This window comes from Haliotis cracherodii, unplaced genomic scaffold, assembly GCF_022045235.1.
Source record: "Haliotis cracherodii isolate W230 unplaced genomic scaffold, xgHalCrac1.p SCAF_12, whole genome shotgun sequence".
NCBI classification, from domain to species: Eukaryota; Metazoa; Mollusca; class Gastropoda; order Lepetellida; family Haliotidae; genus Haliotis; species Haliotis cracherodii.
In genome coordinates, this window is record NW_027266267.1 from 18167403 (window position 1) to 18185869 (window position 18467).

Genomic DNA, 18467 nt, shown 5'->3' on the forward strand with positions numbered 1-18467 from the left:
CACAGCACTATAGTGGCAAAAGTTGGTCACGTGGCCATAATACCGCACGTGTTTTCAGCCATACGTGTTAGCAGTCATTAACAAAAAAAGAAAAACACAAGAAAACAAAAGTCTTTACGGTCATTTGTTATGCCACGCCTTTCAAATGTGCAACGTGAACGTGCCATCGGCATGTTGCAGACGGGAACGTCCGTAACTGAAGTCGCAAGGACGATGGGTTGTAGTCGACGGACTGTTGATGATTTACAGACGCGTCTACAGCAAACGGGTACCACCGGCCAGGTCGACCACGTGTGACGTCACATGCAGAGGATCGTCAGATTGTCTTACGTCACCTCTGTAACCGATTTCTGACGGCTACATCAACCAGAAATGAACTGTTTAGGGGTAGACTGAGTGGGCAAACTGTTCGAAACCGTCTGAGAACTGCTCACCTTCAAGCCGACGGCTATACTGCGGGCTGATTCTGACTCAATTACACAGACGTCCACGTCAATTGTGGGCACAGCGGCACTTACGATGGACTCAGAGGAATTGGAATCAAGTCGTCTTCAGTGATAAATCCCGATTTAATCTTCGATTTGCTGATGGTAGGGCGAGGGTGTGGAGGCGCCGTCATGAACGTTACGCCCAGTGTTGTGTACAGGAAGCTGACAGATTTCGAGGCGGAAGTGTCATGGTGTGGGGTGCTTTCTGTGGCAATGCACGTTCCAGGCTTCTTGTCATCCGTGGCAACCTCAACGCTGCTGCTTACCGCGACCAGGTACTGGCACCAGAACATCTGCCTTTATGGCAGCACATGGACCCGGTTTGATCTCCCAACATGACAATGCCAGACCTCACACAGCAGTTTTGACAAGGAACTTCCTTCAGAATGCGGGAGTCAACGTCATGGACTGGCCGTCAAGGTCTCCCGACCTCAATCCCATTGAACACGTCTGGGATGCTCTTGGCAGAAGTCTGCGCACTCTCCAGAACCAACCACAGAATTTGCAAGATCTTGGCACCATTTTGCAGCAACAATGGCGTCGTCTTCCCAATCATGTGTTCACAAGCATCACAAGGTCCATGCAGAGGCGTTGTGTCGCAGTTGTCAACGCAAATGGTGCCCATACACGCTACTGAACTTGTGTGCCATCAAATTCTCGTGCTTGGGACTGATGATTTAAACTGTTGATGTTATTACCGAATACCGTAGGTGCTTGGAACAAATTATGGTTGCCACCGTTAATTAAAATCCTTCTTTGAACATTAATGATTAAAAATTACCTTTTCTGATACATTTATCCGTTGTATATCATATATGGCATTACTTTTAAAAATGTGAAGTTTTTAATTTGACTCAGTATATATGACAACGGCCAATCACTAATCGAGTCTTCATCTGACATTTCCTCGCCTCGTACGACAAGCACGTGCTCGCACGTTGATAAGGTGAGATGGCTACAAGGGTTCGTACCCCCACTTCCTTACCATACTTAACATGCATTCACACGAACATGTTCCAGGTGATTGGGTGTAAGAGTGAAAGTATAGCAACAATATGATTCTTTCCATTGTTCATATATTTTCAACAAAGTTACACGATAACTGAACGCGATTTTATTGATTGACAAAATGCACCGTTATATTTCCCAAAAGCTGTATCATCGATATAATTAAAAGCGACAGAACCCTTTCCATATTCATAAGAAATCTCTGCCGAAAGCAGAGTCCATTGTACGATTCCGACTGTATCATAACCATGTGTTTATGAACCACAGTCACATAGTGATGATACCAGACGTTCGCAAAGAGGTGGGCGTTTCCTGTCCCACCGGTGCTACCCGTCACAAACACATGCAATGGCAAGTCAATTGTTCACCAAAAGGAAACACGGGAGCATATGGTACAAGTCAAAATAGGGAAATTTTTTGGACATTCTTGTCACTGATGCGTCATATTTGGAAATGTACTCCTCATGTCTGACATAAAACTTTTTGAAAGCTTTACTGGGGCCTTGCATGTTGATCGCAAAGCTTCTGAGCAAAGATTAAACAAAACCGGAATTTCCATGGGGTTCAACGTATGTTAGTGTGTGAATGTTGATATTATTATCAACACATAAGCCATATATTTCTATAGCAAGGTATATGGCACCCGGACTACCCGGTATACTGTCAAGTTGTGTTTCGGGTACATTCAGTGTTACGTAGACAAGAAGCTGTTTCAGGAAGCAATAATGTTTGAAATCATTCAACAACATTTGGTGTAATTATTTCAAGCATTTATGTTGGGTTTAATCGTTTGCTTCGTGTTCTGTTATTCTGGGTTGCACAAAACAATCCCTCATCAGAGCCCCTCACGGCGGCAGCCATTCGGCTAAATCCACTTCTCGACATTGTCAGAGTGTCACACGTTGAGAGAATATATTCATCTAAAATAGCTTTCTCCATGCCAGAACAAACAGCACCTCCGTGAGGCTGGTCGATGTGAACTATTTGACCTTCGATCTCCAGGAAATGATCAGGAAACGCTCCTTTTAACACAACTCTGGCCTCGTCCGAGTCCGTTGCTATGAACAATCTACACGAATTAGCAAAGTGTATCTGTTTCTGTAAAAACAGAACTAGTGAATCCAGATCAGGTCGAGACTTTTTAGCATCATCACTGGGTATGGTATTTGATTTCCCCATGCGCAAATTAAGGTTTAAGATGCGCTTTCTGCTTTAGCGTTAAAGGAATCGAACTTTGACTGTGTATTGGGCGCAAATCGGAAGAGCTGAGAAAATGCGATTCTGTATATATCATGGTGACTTTTGTTCTGTGCCCATTTCACAGTAGAAAAGAGTGGGTTCTGCATGAGACTAGGCTCATAATCTATATTCCCCATGTAGAAAGTCACATCCTTGTCACACATCGTTTCCAGACTCTTGTGTTTCATTTCTTGTCCAAGCCATCTATTATTAATGCTTCTCTTAGTTTCGTGACTCCGACCTTTAGGCTTTGTCTTTTCAACACGCCATTCAACCAGATTTGGAATGACAAAATTTGAAAATTCACAAGGTCTTTCCATGGATAATCCAAAGTTTCGTTTCAACATCTGTGATACTAAATATGATGTAATTATACCTTTCTGTCTGTCAGCCAGACCGCCACAAACAGAATTGCAGTCATAAATTATGTATTTGTCAACCAAGACGTCCATTGGTTGTGCTACATCCGGTATGACGCCATACTGGTTTGGACGAGTTGTCTCATCTTGCTGAATTGTTCGGGTGACACTTGGTGAAGCCCGACGAGTGTGAATCTTGTCAGACGTCGTTCCAAAACGAGTGAAGACGTGTAGAGCAGAAACAACGTTTTTCATTTGTGGAAGACAGAAGTATTATACTGGAAGTGACGTCACACAGATGACAAAGAAAAAGATTTTCTTCATTTCCTGAAAGGAGACAAAAGACTGCAATAAAACTCTTGAAAATTACATCTCACGTAAGCGAGTGGGTGGTAGAGTGCGTGAGTGAGGGTTGGACGCTGCTTTGAACAGTATTTAAGTGATATAAACACGTGTAGACTTACCTTAGGAGGAAAGTCCAAAGGGAGACGGGTCACAGACGTTTAGCAATGTTTTGAAACTTTCGAGCACGCCTTTGGTGACGGTGTCACGAAATATATTCGCCCCCAGAATTAAATCTCCCCCCGGCGAATTTATACCGGTACAATTCCGCCCCTCTCGAAATAAACTCTCCCCCACCCTACGAAATAAAATCTCCCCCCAGAATATTTCCTCCCCCGGTCGTTTTATAAATACTTGTCATGCAGTTCAATCGTTGATGTTATTTTGGGTTAGGTAATGTTGTAATCTATTTTTGGCCATTGATTCCATTAATTCGCATAAGTTTGAAGTTAGGGATATTGGTCTGTATAATTTAGCTTGATTAGCTGGTTTATTAGGTTTAGGGATTGGTATGACTAGGGCCTGTTTCCAGGGAGTAGGAACCTGTCCGTTTAGGTAGATGAGATTGTAAAGTTTGAGTAGTGCCTGGAGTAGTTTTAGCGGGAGATTTTTAATTATTTGGTAAGAAGTTAGGTCAAATCCTGGGGCTGTGCCCTTTTTCCTGTTTTGGATTATGTAGAGGAGTTCCTCCATTGTGAAGGATTGGTTTATTTCTAGATTGTTATTGTTTGGTTCTTTTGTGGGTTTGTTTTTTGTTTTAAGTTTATCTTGGAAGTTTATCTTTGGCTGATGTTGGTGTTACTGCTAACGGCTGAAAAGTGGTTGGCGAGATTATTTGCTTTTTGGCCGGGGTTGGTTGAGTTGTTAATGTTAGGGAGTTTTTTTAGGTCGTTTTAAGCCTCTAATGGCGTGGAATTTGCGCCAGACCGTTCTGGCATCTGTACGGTTATTTATACCTTCGCAGATTTTTTTCCAGTTAAGCTGGCTTTAGAGACGATGTTTAGTTTATATGCTAGTCGTTAAGTATAAAAATTGTTTGGTAACTTTAGAAGTTCTAGGACAGTTTTTAACACGTGTCGTGTAAGCCCTATGACATTCGCGATTGTCCACTTCCAGAAAAGATCCTGTGTTGGTTTAACATGAATTAGTAAAGGTTAATTAGGGATGTCCAACACGTTAATAAATGTCAAAACACTGTCTTTTCCTGCCCAGGATATCACACCCATACACGCTAAGGTCGGAGAGAAACATTCTCATCAAACAAAACACACAGTCAAGACTGTAGATTCCCGTCGTCTAGCTACAAATCCTGTGATGTATTAAAGGTTGAAGAATTTTGAACTGAACTGTCAGAAAGTTTATATCTAAAATTTTGGAATGGGATACAGTGATAAAGTCTTATATCAATATGTAGACTCATAAATATTGGTTTTATGTTTTAACGGAGATATGATGCTTTCTTATGAAATATCGTGTATTAGCGTAATTTGCATGCTTTACCATTCATTGTACCATTCTAAACCATATGAATGTTGTAATATCAGTCAATCGGCAGGGAAAACAGCCCAATCCTCGCTTTAACAAGGAACATGTCAATCATTTTGCAAGTTAAAATGACCCCTGATACTTTATGAATACTTTATGACAGTTTATGGAGTCAAAATCAATGCTGATTATTCATAAACTTAATGCTTCGTACTATAGGCCTGTGGCCTCTTCAGTGCTGAATAAAGATTGAAAATACATCAGTCAATCAAAGATGAAGGTAACTTTATACATCAGAGTTCTTGAGAATTAGTTCATGTTTTGTGCTTGGACTTACATTTCAACCATCGATTGTGTTCACATGTAGACTCAAACTGGTATATTAAAAAAATGTATACAGACAACAAAATTAACTGTATTAGAAACAACAAACTCGGTAAACTTTTAAGCATAGTTTTTGTATAGCATTTCAAAAGCCTGGTTTGTTTGCATTAAAATCAATACAAAGGAATCTGTAATTAAAATGTGTAAGGTGAAAAAGCTTTTACATAAAAGAGCAAAATACATGGGGGAGAGTAAATATATACTTCTATATAACTTTTCTTGAATGGAGGGGAGGGGGGTGGGGGGCACTTTTCCTTTCGTTTTTCATAATCATATTTTTAAAAAGTTGTATATAACGTATGAATCCCTTCTCAGATTCACCGCCAGCCCGATTGTAACAATTACATGATCACTTTGCTTTGTCTATGCCGGTTGATGTTGTTCAATACAGGCTGATAGTGGGTGTTTTTGAATCTATTCTACATGCTAATCATTTCGGGAAGATGATACACATTTCTCTATATTTTGGGTTACTTTGCTTATATAATTTCCGATTATCATTCTTAGTTTTACTTTTTCTCTTCTGCTGCGGTGATATCCATCCGAATCCAGGACCTTTGCATAGTCCAGATTTAAAGATTATATATCTAAACGTACACAGTCTTAAAGACAAAGCAGATTTTATCAGTGCTGAATTAGATAGTTATGATGTTGTATGTTTAACAGAAACCTGCTTGCACATGATATTCTAGCCACTGATATTACACTGATACCATTTTCATATCGTAGCCTGTATCAAGGAATATATTTTAGATCTAAATTCAGAGTATAACGGACAGCCTGAGCTGGAGGCGCGCGTGGATATATTGACAGTGTTTACGTAGTTAGTGTTAAAACCGAATGTTTGAGAGGATTAATAAGATTTCTAAATTCTGTTACAACAGTAACCGTACATGAATTTGTTACATTAAGTCATTTCATTCAAATTTGTTTGGTATGATTATGTCTTATAATTATTTTAGGATGGAAGGTACAGTTACCAAATAAAATATGCTGAAATATCAATTCATTATGACCATATTTCATAATCTATTTTTTAAAGTAACCCTCTTTACATTAAAAATAACTACTTAAAGAATATTTCTTAAAGACATTGCAACAAACCGAATAATCAGGGGGGATACTTTATACTGAGGGGGGCGCGAAACATATCCGCCCGGGGGAGATTTTATTTCAGAACAGATTCTCCGGGGGAGAATCTGTACCGGTATAAAATCTCCGGGGGGAGAATTTGTACGGGGGAGAGTTTATACCGGGACACCGGCAAGGGAGGGAGGGGGAAGCGGGCAATGGGGCAAGGGAGCGAGGGAGGGAGCCGGCAAGGGAGAGAGGGAGGGAGCCGGCAAGGGAGGGAGGGAGGAAGCGGGCAATGGGGCAAAGGAGCGAGGGAGGGAACAAGCAAGGGAGGGAGGGAACGAGCAAAGGAGCGAGGGAGGGAGCTGGCAATGGGGCAAGGGAGGGAAGGAGCGGGCAAGGGAGGGAGGAAATGGGCAAGGGAGTGAGCAATATGTGTGAGTGAGTGTGTGAGTGAGTGAGTGAGTGAGTGAGTGAGTGAGAAGAATTCTGTCGACGACAGCATGATTCATGTCCCATTTTTGAACATATATATGTACTACTAAATTAAAAGGTCAAATTTCCTTTGGTCATTATGACAAACCTGAGCATGTGCCTTGTCCCATACTTTAAACGCGTCTTCGGGCCTAAATATGTTAGAATACTATGTATATTTAGGCGTCTGGAAGCGTTACAAGCATGGAAAAAGGGATATTATTAGGTTTGTGTGTTGGGATATTTACTCTTGTTTTCACTCTATAAACTAATACACACGTATACCAATAAAGGGAAAGGAGTTAGCCGAAAAGGGACTTCTTGTAGAGTATCATTGCACTTCACACCTTGTGTGACTAACCTCTTGCTCCAACAACAAAAACATCATCATATTTTGTTAATTATAATAATGTTTTGGGAGCTGCTTTACTATAATGTAGCAGGTACATAAGCATATCACAATTAGACATCCTTCACAGTTCATTCAAAATTATTTTAACGATGTTTTCAGAAAGTTGTTCGATTTAAAAACTACGATACTACCACTGTTCATCTCGGAGCTGATTGCTGAGATTGGTCCACAATAAACGCGGATGACAATGTGGCTATTGCGCCAGTACCTGGAAGGGAGGTAACTCTTTGAAACCCGCTATCAATTTCACCTTCCATGCTTCACCGCGTCTGTTCGAAGCCTCAGATAAATGTGTCATATTTACAGTTTCTCCTTTTCATACTTCGAGTGACTTTCCAAGTAAGTCGCTATAGCAAATGCATAAACAGGTCTCAGTACAGCCCAAATTAAGCAGCAGTGATACTTTTTTATCTCTTTCAGTGTGTGAGTGAGTGAGTTAAAGTTTAACGTCACATCGGCAATATTTCAGCCATACCGTGATAAGACAAAATTTGACATTAATAATATATATTTAAGCTATATAGAATTCTGTCATCGAAGGACAGTATAATAACTAGAATATCACAGATTTACTTAAAACTAGTTTGAAAGTATGTAAAAATGTACTACCATTCAACAACACAATATAACAACAGGCTATAGATCGCCAACAACTGAAGGTAGATCACCACACTTGGGACCATGGGGACTTACAGTACTTTTGCTACCTGCATGGCCCCAGCCGGATTTACATCATCCTTTCAGTTGTTGGCGATGGCTGGCAAATTTAGCCAAACATTAAAACAACACATATGCTACGATTAAAAACGTGACAGAAATAAATATACTTTCAAAGACGTGGTCTTATATACACCCTCAGGGCGACAATAATTTTACACTACTTTAAACCCCTTCGAGGATATATCCACTAAAAATCTCAGTTACTGATATATTCTACCAATTGTAAAAGTGAATTTATTTCTTTACAAAGCAATCGAAATTTATTAATCAATTCTAATCTTCTTTTAAAATTCCTATATGGCTGAAACTTTGAAATACTTATCCCCTGTGATGGAAAGATAACTTTTATCCCAGATGAAATATGTATGAGCGTGACGTCAATGTAAAGTTGCAAACTTCATCTGTCTCCCATCCCAACAATAGAAACATCTAAATTGTGGATATGTGAACAGCAAACGTTTTGATCGAAGTATGCATAACAAAGCTCACTTATATTTAATTATCATACATTATGATCATCATAACGATTCTCGTAAAACATGTATTGACATAAACCAAAAACATTTTAAATTGTATTGCCGCATACAAATTGAACTAAACACCGAATTAATCATATTTATATAAAATCTAAACATATTTAGATTATTGAGAGTTGGTGCTCAGTCTGGTGATACTGGCCCGTTTCACGTGTTGACTTTCTAAATACGTTTACATTAAACACAACGTGAAATAACAACAGCGCCTTGCATGTACTGATACTAACATGGTCAGTTAAAATCATATGACGTCCAATGCACAATGATAGAAATGTCGTAACGTCACATATTGACAAAATGTCGTCATGAGAACAATAGGTTGACAATTCGGAGTGATCTTTATTAATTGGATCACGGATCGTAGAAGTCTCATTCAGCAATAACGCTAATCATATATTGTAGTCATGCAGGTCCCGACACAGTATATTAAACTAATAAAAGAGAACACATTTAAATAATGGTTCAAGATTTGGGGCATCACAACATTAAATTATGAAAATATATGTTTAACAATGTTTAAAGAAAGACTAAAAATAATTTTGAAAGTGCTTTTTTTGTTTCTTTTTTTGACCATCGACTTCAAGTTTTCAGGGGAAAAGATCAGCAAAGTAAATAACAGCAAACGTCGCCTGATCATGAGATGTTTCTGTCAGTTGTAAAATAACGCGCAGGTCGGTGTCAGTTAGATAATCTAATTGCACCTACAAATATATATCTGCACATATCCGACGCATTCTGCATCTACCAGCAACAACAACAACAACAACAACAACAACAACAGCAACAACAACAACAACACAGGTTTGCCTCAAAGAGGTCTTCACAACAGGACGTTCAGTTTTCAGCCTCCCCACTCTCTCTGATTTACAAGTATATACATTCTACCGATTCTGAACATATTGCAAATAAGGTTACGACCATACCGTCCTGTACGAAATATGACTTTCTTTGTGTATACGTCTTGCATTAGGCTTCTTTCATGCATGCATAAATACACCGAGCAAGTGAGCGAGTGAGTGAGTGAGTTTGGTTTCCAACTACTCAATACAAAAGTTCAACTATATGTCAAGGGGCCTTGAAGGCTTAGCATGGTGTCGAAACGCACGAGCACGGGTACGATTCCGGCAAATCTAGACACATATTCAGAGCGAACCGGGAACTCGGATGATAGGCTTCTGGTATGTCTAAGGGACATAACTCTACACATCGAATGGAACAAACGCTTTGGAAAAAACATGTGACACGTGGGTATAGTTAAGTTTATGTATTTATATAACTAGAAGACTATGGTCATTGTGTGGGGTTTAATTCATTTCAGCAAGTGTATTCACTTGAAATATGAGCAATGTACAGAAGAATGAAGAAATATGTCCACGACGGCACTCTTGGTATCTGCATCGCCACCATGTCGGTACTGCTTTCGGGCGTCAAGTGCGACCCCACTACAGCTACTAAAAGTATTGCCGTTCCTGGTCATCATGGTCAGTTACGCCATGACTGTGCAACTCGCCTTGTCCGCATCGGCTCAGCTCCGTCAAGGAGTGATTGGTCTAACGACGCTTATTCCAAGTTGTCTCTATCAGTATTCATACTCGCATAATAAAGAAACGCAACACCAGCTTTATACTCACATAGTTTTACCTACTCAGTTTTGCCCATCTATCAATACAGGACAGGGTCAGACCGGCCAGACATGTCACTAAATGGGGAAAACTTAGAACGATCAGATATCATTTTATAGTGTTCGGGCCTGGCCTGTCTTTGTCACATGTCACAAAACCTCATTTTCATTCGTTAAAAGTTAGATCTGACCATGAACTCATGTGTGTGGTAATCGGAAAAATACAGACGAGTACGTGCCAGATTGCTCATCTCTCTATTGATTTTGTGACTCACTCCGGATGCTACAAATGAAATATATATTGTCTTTCTGCTTGTTTCATTAATTGATGGACGATAACCTGGAACCAATCCAATGATAAATATGAAAATATGAAAGGAATACTCTTTTGATAAATGTGAAATGTCTTTTATCTATTTATTCCTTTCGATCTAAAAGTTCTCTGTCACTTTGTATTTCTAATGCAACTCATCAGTTGCAGCTATAAACGTTTTATTTGTTACCATTTTCTAATGTTTTTGAGACGCATTTTAACCCTATAACAGTAGCAATCAGTGATGCTGTCTATTTCCTTTAATCAAATTTGGCAATGCTGTATTTTCTTGTAATAAATGAGGGGGCACGGGTGGCCCAGTCGTCTAAGGCGCCGCGATTCGCTGTGCAGAGTTGCGTCCCTTGGGCACGCCAGAGACCCCATGATTGTGGGTTCGAATCCCGGTTCGCCCCGATGATGTTTCTAGGTTTGTCAACACCATACCCGTGCTCTTAGGTTTCACCGAAGTGGTAAACATCTGAGACCTGCATCACTTTGGGCTTTCCTCCCACATTAAGCTGACACGCCGTGATATAACTGGAATACTGTTAAAAGCGGCGTTAAATCCAACTCACTCACTCACTCACTTGAAATAAATGGATGCTATCATAATCATAAATGAACCCGTGTGTTGTTTTGGTGACTTGAAATATATACATACACCTCGTTGAAGATAGGACAATTTGTTGTTGAAAATTAAAATTGTGCCAAGAAAGTGGAAAATGCTCGCATTTGATTGATCAATAATCTGATTGAAACAGCTAGTTTGAGGGCTACATCACCGTGGATGTTTAAAAACAAATGTTTGATATTCTCAATCATTGCGGTAGGCATTTAGAAATCATGAAATGTAAAACTATAGGTTACAAAATGCTGTTGTTGAAACTATAACACCAAAGTATGTGTGACTATAATGTTTGAGCAAAAAAACAAGATAGAAAGCGCCTAGAGATTGTATTTAATGTTTTCGGGATCTTGGTAGAGTTCTGCGCTTTCTGTAAGAAATTGTGATGTCATATATTTTGCATCACGAAAGTTTTGTAACATAATAGTGACGTGTGGTGTGGTATTAAACCTCGCAAGGTTGGCTTAATGTGTTTAAGGTTGTTCACTTCATGTTGCGCCCCATGAAGATCCGCGGTAGAATATGTCTTCAGCAACCCATGCTTGCCATAATAGGCGATTATGCTTGTCGTAAGAGGCGATTAACAGGATCGGGTGGTTAGGCTTGCTGACTTGGTTGCTGCATGTCATCAATCCCAATTGGGTGGATCGATGCTCGTGATATTATTCACTGGATTGTCTGGTCTAAACTCGATTATTTGCAGACCGCCGTCATATAGCTGGCATATTGCTGAGTGCGGCGTTAAACAACAAACAAACAAAACTTCCTGTTGCCATATGAAGCATCTGTGAAATACTTTCAGAGTATGTTATATAAGTATAATGACGTCAGGAGACAATGTTAGAACCTATACAACCACCACACTTTGTTTAAGGCTCAAATGAAAAACGCACTCCACACATTTGACTCCTCAACCCATGGTCATGTAGAATGGAGGTACACATACTCTGTCTTTAATGAAGGGTTGGGTTAACTGTAGATTAACTGCGTTAGATTGAATCTGTCAAAGCAGAGCAGAATTGCATATGTTGTAAGCATAACTATTACATGAAGGCGAACATTCACGTCAAGACATACAGTACATCTACATATACATCTAGGAGCTACCAGCGAGTTTACACACGATCACCCCTGAAGTTATGACACATTGTGTATCCTAAACCTCTATCATTTCATGAAAGTGAGTGCCGGATTATCGGTTTTCGGAAATGTGATTTAACATATGAAAAGCTTGAGTCCCAATGTTTAGCTATTTACTATTTTATGAACGCTTCAGTAAGATGGCCTGTCTCCAGTATTTATATAAACTGCCTCGCAATAGAATGAACACACTCAGTTTGATGATTGTTAATGGAAAACAAACACGAAATAGTTATTTGATGGTAATGTATTTGATACAGGTATAACAGACAACATTATAGTATATTGTCAATTAGTATTTCACAATAGACGACTGTTTTCAGCCCAGTAACGTTTAAGAGTTTTGGTCAAATCCAATTTTCAAGTCTATACTTTCTTTTGCCTGTCAGTTTATGTGTTGTACCCTTTAATGCTTTCCCGGGGATCGTTTAGTATTTCTCGTTGAAACGCATTAACTATAATGCATTTAATGCAGCCAGACACACTCTATGCACGTGGTTTGTTTACATTGTTGTGTGAAGAGTTCCAAAACAAACAAAAAAGACAAAAACATTTCCATGAGTACAAAAAATCTTTTCTGAAATCACATTTCTACTCAGTCAAAAGTGTTTTTAAACACTATCAAATAGTAATGATGCCAATTGTTCGCGAAAAGGTGGGCGTGTCTTCCGCCACCGGTACCTTGTGTCAAAGGCAAGTCAATAATTCACCTGAAAAACACCAAGACGGGAAATAGGGAATTTATTTTTGTCTCAATGATGCGTCAAGTTTGGAAAGTGTTATCCAAATAATAACCATAGTATCTTTTGAAAGGTCTACTGTCGCCGACAGGAAAACTCGAATTTATCTAAGGATTAAAGTTGTATTTGTTGACGTTCATCAGATGATGAAGACAGTGACTCACGTGAGCAAATTCCATGATGCGCGACAGATATTGACAGAGACATAAATTATAACAAAACCATCCATTAAACATCAAACTTTGATGATTTAACACGAACTATATCAACGCGGAGAGTCGTGGCGTCGTGACGTCATCCGTCCCAAATATTCCATTTGGAGTGGTATCCCTTGGTTTTGCAAACGGTAGAAAATGGCGAATACAGGAATGTCATTCACTTGAAATTAGCACCTAGAAAAAGTTAGCCTTGGAAAGAAATGAAGACTCGGCTGATGCTGAAAATGGATTGATATTAACGTTCTGTAAACTTTGGGTCTGTATTTGAGTCATACTACGGCTGCTGACGGGGATTACCGTATGAGGCGGCACGGTTGGATTTCCCGAAGCAATACACGACAGCGTGGAGCTGAGTGATTTATTTTGGTAAGTCGAGCATTCTCTGTTATGGCTTCGAATGGACGCTTCAGTTCGACATATATGATCTGTCTGGCCTCAACTCCCGCATCATTCATAGCCTGATTTGATGTCGTCAGTTGTCCCTGATGATTTTTAATGTTATTTTTAGACATAAAGTAGTTCTGTATGTCTCCGCTCGATTGACAACGTAATCACGTGGCAAACTGACGTTCATGGGGAAATAAACGGCAGTCAGCTTGGTAGTGTTCATCACTACTGTCAATAATACTTTTTGAACTGAAATGTGTGAATACCGTCTGGCATGTGTCCACTAAGATGAAAAATGTGCTACTGTGAAGTTTGTAATGTATTCCATCACGTGGGTCTTACAAGCAATATAAAAAGTAGTCCTTGGTTGAGATTCACAGATCATTCATATTCTATGAGCACTGTTGAAAAACCGCGTTACCCTTATTCAGCAGGCCCCAAACGATTGTGACGATGGTGTGGCGTTTGCTTTTGTTGCTCTTCCAACAAGGAAGTGATAAAAGTGTTTCTTTAGCAAACTATAGCCAGACGAAATATAAAGCATACAGCTTTGATCTCACTATTTCTTTTTAAATGTTTGTATAATGAGCGATCGCCGGAAGGCGGAAGTGTGGCAACAAGCTTAAGCTGTGTGGATTGGAAAATAATCAGTTTTGAGGAGAGCTGTATCCAGAAGTACGGACTGTGTTCGTCGCGATGTAGAGGGGAATGTCCGAGTAACTCTCCATTCCTTAAAAATAATGGAGCAGAGGCATCAGTGTGAGGGCATCGTGGCCGTAAACATCTTCTTTGGTAAGCTGTGACTAATTAATTCCCTTTTCGGAATATATGTGCTATATCCAGCTAAGCATGGTGTGGAAGTCATTTCAATATTATCTAGCAGTGTAGGTAGGAATCAAACAATACTTGCAACGCGAGTTGTATTATAAACCATTTCATGAAATCATGTAGTTTCTCATGATAAAACAATTCCAAACTCAGGTTGGTATGTTTTAATAAAAAACATTGAATTCTTTCGATAGATACACCAAAGAGAGCATTTGTATTTTGATAAAATCATCAGAGATTAGATAATTTGATTCGATATTTATCCTGACACATATTCAATAATTGTATGATTTTAACTTTACATGTTACTCAATGCAAAATGTATATATTACTTAAAAATTATTGCTAATGGAAACGTGAGTGGAGGTGTTGTATGATGTCCATAGGAAAGCAAGTCCTTTATCTGGCTGGATGTACCATTGTTGTATATATAACCTCTGTAAGATGGTGTTTGCCTTGTAATAGAGTTATCAATTAACATTGTTATTTACTTGTGATATACAAGCACTGATTTAAAACTTAATAATTATCAACATTGACACTACACCTAAAACGTTTTCTGACTTCAAATCACAATCAACTATGTACATTATGCAGAGAACGTGGTAGCGTTCATTGATATGATGCATTGTACGCTTGAATAGATGAGTCACACACAAATAACGGACTTACTCGTTGCATCCATGTGGGAAACCAGTCATGGAGCATAGCTTTCACCACAAGCCTAGCCATCAAACCTACCTCTATATGCATCTGAATGTGTAGAAGAACCATCCATTGACATTATTTACGTGACCATCACATGCATATATGTGCATATATCATTTTGTTTCTAAAACATAAATTCCGCCATTACATACATGTGTGCATTATATTTGCTATGCCATTGAACAATCTTTAAAACCAACAAACTAAAGCTTGAATGTCTGTGAAAGAAAAAATAGTTAAGGATGTCATTTAGCCTCTGCCAGCGTGGCTTAGGATCTTCAAAATACAGGGAAATTCTGCTGGTAAGATGTGAGGTGAGGTGAAATGGGGTTTAGCTTAGCGTCCAAGATTATTGCACTTATATAGCGGCGTGCATGCACGTGTATGTATGTGTTAGGCTGCATGTACTAGTCCGGACTGATGCCAATTTATAGTGCTAGCTCACTGAGATACCATGCCGCAGTTTAACATGAATACCCGACTCAGACACAGTATACTGACTCCGAATCGACCAGTCCTTGTTTTAGCCCCTTAATGCCGAGCGCCAGACAGGGTAACAACAAGTACCATCTTTTAACGTCCTCTGGTATGACGCGGTCGGGGATCGAACCCCGGACCTTCCGCTCTCGGGCCGGACACTCTACAACTAGACCACGGAGGCGGTTTTACTGGTAAGATATGTCATGTAAGACAATATACAACATCTCGGTATTTTGTGAATATATTAGATTTGGAGTGACCATGATATTGTTTTCTCATCAATGTCGCTAAAGATACCTAGATTTCTGGCTGCTACTTAAATTAAGTCTATAATACATAGAGGATATTTAATGTGTTTTCTTAAATACCACTTTTATCTCATCGAGTTAAGTGGGGAGAGTCTAATATTTTCACGAGTGACGCAGTCACATTAAGGGGCTATGTTTTATTTTTATTACTTGCAATTTATATATCTTTTTCGAAAACAGTGTCTGATAAAGTACTCATTTCTCCCTGTCGCCCCTTTACAACAGCCGTATAAAGGGGGTTTGCGAAAAGAATATAGTTCGTGAATAAAACTAGCCCTTTTAATATATGTTATGCGAAATATATTATTTCATATCGAGTATTAAGTTCTGTGGACAGTTTTGTTTGTCATAATTGAACATTCCTGTTTAAAATGAAAACAGAAATCATTTTCAAACAGCAATTATTTTATTGGCGTAGGAATACATAAACAGTTAGTACTGTGACCATGTCGCACGATCAGCTGAGCGCTTTCCAGGCTTACAAAATCCGCCAAATTTGATCAAATTTTCTCACAGAGAAGTATGAAAGTTGACATAAGCACATTTATAGAACCCCGAACATTTTAACTGAAACATTGTTCCTTGCTGTCATTAATTAAATTAGGAAAGTTCAATTCTCGGAAAATTTAAGCGGGCGCTTCTCGCCTCGGCGGTACGTCTCGCTGTCGCCAGTTGTGCCTAATGTCTGGCGAAGCATGTCCGGCGCAAGAGTGATATTAACATTGCCATAGATGTTATTTCAAGACATCAGACTCGTCAAAAAGTTCCTGTGGTCAGTTGAAGAGTTGAAGTTATGCACTTGCAGTTGAGACTGAGTACAGTCGGCATCTGAGGTAAACAAAGGGGGATAACTTTTTAATGTTTTGATTCAGGAGAAAGTAGTTCCGGCACCTTGTTTATATCAGTCACTAGTGACTGATATAACTTTTTTATATCAGACACTAGTGACTAATATATTGATCTATCGTCACTGATAAATTCCAGTATTTCATTCATATGTATATAATACATTCTGAAATATTGTTTAGTGTTATGACCTGGTGTTTCAGAAAGATAGGATAAGATCACCGTACTGTGTTGAGGTAAGATATTATGTTGCACGGGACACTTGCTGGTCTGGAGAAAAATAAACAAATAAATGCAAGAATTGTATTGTTTATAACATGGATTGTTCAAACAGTAACATATTTGTTTTAAAGTCTGAAAACTACGTCCTTATAAGGATACGTCTGAATGTTGACTGCCTCCTCGGCCCCGTCAATACTTAATTTGAGAATCAGCGGATGACATCTATGAACAACACAGCTTCATTCCATTGTTAATATGATTAATATGTAACGACTGAGAATAGATAGCTTATGCTTTCTGCGACAAATGCTGGAAGCAAGAGGCGACTTACAGGGTCGGGGTTCAGGCACGGTGACTTTGCTAATGGCATGATAGGTTCAATAACAAATCTGCCCATAATTAATATTTGATTGTGAAATGCTTTACTTTGCTCGTTGTTCCCCTTTGAATCGAGCCCGGGCTTTCGGCGTGACAAACGAACGCTTTAACCATTAGGCTACCTCATCGCCCCTATTACTATGTAAATGTATAGTAAATATAACATAATTATCTTTAATACAACCGAACACTATTTATGTAACAGTTATGTAACAATGATGCATAATAAGATTAAATTAATTTAAACTACTATTGTGCTGCAACGGGATTTACATTCGTGTACACATGTCGCATCTGCTGTATCCATGCATACTTTCCATATCAGAATACACATCATTTTCATAGGTTACTTCTTTCAGTATAAAACAGCAGACCCCCTGTCCAAAACTGATATTTTGTTGTTTCTTAACTTACCTTAGTCAGTAGACTGTAGCGTTATGAATTAATTCAAAAGCCCCTTAATTGTAAATAGATTTAGGATATTAACTTTGAGGTAGATTGTGGATATCAATAATGCTCAGTGTTTAACATGATCATTAAGTTAAAATGTAAAATGTTGTAACCATCTTTTTAAATTTAAATAAATGAAACAGGGACTTTTCACGACAAAAACAGAGCTCATCTCTGTTTACTATATACACATAACTTAATTACACATACATACATTACACAAAGCAACCCCATAGCCAATAAGCTGTTATGGATAAATGTGAAGACGGCATCGTTTACTTCTAATTAGACATTAATTCCTTTTCTCATGTGGGTAGAGACGTGCAAACGTGGCCTAAAATCCATTGGGCTTGAACAGAGATAGTCTTCATTGAAAAATGCACGTTTCACAACAGAAACGAAAATAACAATCAGGAATACGAATATAACATCTGACAATTTCTCATAAATAACACACTCTGTCATCATTCTAATCATTTAACATGATCAACAGTTGAACAGCTTAGAGTTCAAAGGGGCCAAAATGCACTTTGGCCTTTTTAGCATATTATTGCATTAATGACATCCTTGAGTTCTCGTCTACCCACAGGACAAATACTATGTTTTCATTAATACGTTGTTGTTTTTAAAAAAATATTGCTTCTTAAAATTCTGTGAAAGGGCCAAAGTCAAGTTACAAAAG

General features: G+C 38.9%; 1 pseudogene; it reads right to left on the bottom strand.

Annotated features, from left to right (window-relative positions):
* Positions 1-2267: 2267 nt before the first annotated feature.
* Positions 2268-3418, bottom strand: LOC139457600 (uncharacterized; annotated as a pseudogene).
* Between the last annotated feature and the right edge of the window lie 15049 nt (positions 3419-18467).